Below are 4,074 nucleotides of genomic sequence, written 5' to 3' on the forward strand. Positions count from 1 at the left end.
GGGTTTAGACATCACTTTCCTCCATACTCACAATTTCTCAAACTTTCAAATTCATAGAAAAAAAAATACAGAACAAATTTTTAAGTAGTGATGACTGTGCATGTGAGATACTTGTGCAACAACACATTTTCTGTGTGTGCTATACGTTACACTACATTGAGATGGAGGCAGGTAGAGGACATTTGTGGCAGGGTTTTTCTGCCTCATTTTGGTATGAAGCACACGTGAAAGAATAATAATGGTCATCAGGAACGACTACTGCATATATACGCTACATAAAAGAAAAACCCAATTGGTGTTACAGAGCTCCTGGTCTTAGAATCTCTGTCTGCTTCAGCTGATATATAGTGTAAATCTAAAACTTATTTAAAAACCTGTCTGGGTAAGACAGATTTTAATTAATCTTCTCTTAGTTTTTATACTATATGGTACCTGGAAGATGCAAGATCAATCACCGTCACACTGTAATGTCGAGTTGTGAGACAGAAAGATAAATGAGCTATCAAGCTTAGCATTTTGATAGCTAAGTTAATTTAACGAGCTCCAGAACATACTCTAGATTGGTAGATAAAGTTGTGAGGTGAGGCACTGAATGTGATAACTGTGAGTGCGGTATGTTATTAAGAAAACAAGAATTTGCTAGTTCCTCTCTGTCCTTTATGGAAATTTAAATCCAGGATCAAAAAGGTGTAGCTGGGTGATGAGGTCATATTGCTAGTTCTGTCAGACCAATTAAGACAGCTTTATTAATTCAGACTTTTAATTGAGCACTGTGACAAGGTCCTAGCTGAGCTGAAGTTTCCTTATGTAGTATGCATGAAGAAAAGCTTGGCCAAGCAAATTAAACTCAATTTATGCTTAAGGGCAGACCTTGAGTAGAATCTGTTTCCTCATGGGGCCTACCAGAATTTTGTAAAATCATAAACTGTACTTCAAATTCTGTTTTCTGAATTATAGGAACTTCGAACTGATTCTTGTCCTTGGAAGAAAGGATACCCCATGCCAGGATATCCATTTATACAATGATGTTTCAAATAGCAAGAAGGATAAGAATAAAACTTCTAGCCTGGCTTCTCCAAACTACCAGTCGAAACTGTAACGAAACTTCAAACAAAAGAAAAATGCTTCAGAAGTATTCTGAGAAGTATTCAGATATGCTAATCACAGCTATTAAGGAATATCAACTTTGGAATGTCACATCTATCCAAATAAGCAACACTAAATGGAGCAATTTTGAAAGGTTCTCCCTTCCTTAAAAGATAATGAAATGAAATTGCTATAAGGCAAAACCTCAACCTCCACCAAGCTCCACACTTACCCAGCCCCAATCTAAGCTATGCCAGAGCCTTCTTTCAACTTCTTTTCATTCATTTGTTCATTCACTCTTTAATAAACATGTATTAAGTCCTTACTACATACAGTAATCCCTAAGTATCTGTGAGGGCTTGGTTCCAGGACAGCTGCTACCTACTCCCTACAGATACCAAAATCTGCAGGTGCTCAAGTCCCTTATATAAATGGATGCATCCCTAGATATGGAGGGTCAACTGTATAGTTGCAATGTTAGTTATTAGCGAGTCACAATTCATGTCACCAAAAAGTCGCACAGAAATGTGCAGTTCGTTACAAAATGGTGTGTGTGATGCTTAGTTTTATGTGTCAACTTAACTGGGCCACAGGTGCTCAGATATCCAATTAAACATTCTGGGTGTGTTTATGCGAGTATTTCTGTGAGAGATTAACATTTGCATTGGTAGTCTGAGTAAAGCAGATTGCCCTCCCAATGTGGGAGGGGTGGGGTGGGCCTCATCCAATTGGAGACCTGAACAGAACAAAAAAGAGCAATAAGGGAGAATTCTCTCTCTCTCTCTGGCTGTCTCTGACTGAGGGTATCTGTCTTCTGTTTTCAGGCTCGGACTAGGACTGGAATTTATACCTTTGGCTCTCCTGGGTCTCGAGCTTGCCTCCTGCAGGTCTTAGGACTTCTGAGCTTCCATAACCACATAAGCCAGTTCCTTATAATAAAAATATATACCACACACATTTTCTCTGGACAACCCAGACTAATACAGTATGTAGGTGAGAACTACAACAACTGAGCCCGTTAGCTATACAATTACAAGCAAGACCATCTTGTGATTCACATAACACTCCCTTATTCGTCTACAACCTTCCCTCACTGACATCAACACTTGCCTTCAGAAATCGATTAATTCAAAGATTCACCCACTTCTGATATTCTACCCTAAGAACTTCCGACCCCAACTCATATGCAATCAAAAGCATCACTTCCGCTGCGAACATGGCGCTGCCAGTGGCGCGGAGCGTGCGGGCCACGGTCTGCAGCCTGCGCGCCATCTCTGCGCCTAACGCGCCCTGCCCGCCATGGCCCTGGAGACTGCGGGAGGGCGCCGTCCAGGTGCTGCGCACCGGTCCCGTTCTGCTGTTGGGTCGTAAATTCACAGACAAACATGAATGGGTAACAACAGAAAACGGTGTTGCAACAGTGGGAATCAGCAATTTTGCACAGGAAGCTTTGGGAGATGTTGTTTACTGTAGTCTGCCTGAAGTTGGGACAAAATTGAACAAACAAGAGGAATTTGGTGCTTTGGAAAGTGGGAAAGCTGCTAGTGAACTCTCTTCTCCTCTATCAGGAGAAGTAACTAAACTAATGAAGCTCTAGCAGAAAATCCAGGATTTGTCAACAAATCTTGTTATGAAGATGGTTGGCTGATCAAGATGACACTCAGTAACCCTTCAGAACTAGATGAACTAATGAGTGAAGAAGCATATGAGAAATACATAAAATCTATTGAGGAGTGAAAATGGAACCCCTAAATAAACTAGTTTGAAACAACTTAATCTAGTATAGTTGTCTTAAATTAGTGGTGGATAGATTTTTAAAAAGCAACTTTTAGCAAAAGAAACTACTTGCAACGGTGTTGCCTGAAGAAAATACCCCTTAACTTCCTAATGATTTCAGATAAACGCTATGCATCTTTTTCACAACAGCCTGTGATTTTTAGGCTAGTCTCCAGTTATAATACTCAGAATTCCTGAAATTATCTGTGGTAAAACTAGTTATAAAAATTATGTAATTCAAGGATAACATTGTTATCTTAACCTTATATAATATTGTAACTTGCCTACAGCCATCCCTGGATTTGGGTCAAAATACTCAATGAACTTCCCACTGGAAATAAATGGCAGTGGAGAAAAGTTTGTTAGTTGTATAGTGTCCAGTGAAGAACGTTACTCTCTTAATTTTGCAATATACTGTGTTTGCTGGTGCTGTTTTTATACAGTGAAGCAACAGCCTTGCAGGAAAATAAGAAACAGTTTAGTAATAAAATATTCAACTTCTTAAAAAAAAAAAACACAACATCACTTCCCTAATGCGCTGCCATTTCAAAGTTGCCTGTGTGGTATTCTCCTTTATGGCAGTAAGTCACTAAACCTCACTTTTGCTTATATCATAATAGGTTTCTTCAGTTAAAGAGAGAACCCTATATGTTTCACGGTAGAGATGATTATTTTCACAAATGTATTAATGTTCAGAGTTCAAAGTCACTCTAGAAGCATTCTAATCTAACTCTCAAAATTTACTATCCTGTATAAAGGTAAGATGATCACTCAAAGTCATCCAGCCAGTGGGCTACTTTGCCAGATGAGAACCCATATCTTGAGATTCCAACAAAAACAAGCTCCCTTGCTTTCATATCAAGTGTACTTAGAAAAATGCTAAAAAGATGTTCAGCTTTAAACCAATCTCTGATTAATTAAACAAATCTTTCTAGTTGTACTTTTACAAATAAAATGTTATTGTTTTCCAAAACTTCCACCAGGTGAAGTGTTAATTCACACACACACACACACACACACACACACCACACACATTCTATTTTAGCAGGAAGTGGCAGGATAGAACCCCTGCATTTGACATATATGTGTGTGTATGTGTATGTGTGTCACTATGATCATAAATTTACATAAAGGTTTTATAAGCATAGATATTCATATAACGTTGTTCAGTTTGGGTTTTACTAATATTCAGTGAATAAAAGCTTCAACTCC

The 4,074-nt window shown here is 38.6% G+C and overlaps 1 pseudogene; it reads left to right on the forward strand.

The window, feature by feature from the left end:
• Positions 1 to 2,302: 2,302 nt before the first annotated feature.
• On the forward strand, positions 2,303 to 3,183 carry LOC115853159 (glycine cleavage system H protein, mitochondrial-like; annotated as a pseudogene).
• The last annotated feature ends 891 nt before the right edge of the window (positions 3,184 to 4,074 follow it).

Source organism: Globicephala melas, chromosome 4 (assembly GCF_963455315.2).
Source record: "Globicephala melas chromosome 4, mGloMel1.2, whole genome shotgun sequence".
Taxonomy (NCBI): Eukaryota; Metazoa; Chordata; class Mammalia; order Artiodactyla; family Delphinidae; genus Globicephala; species Globicephala melas.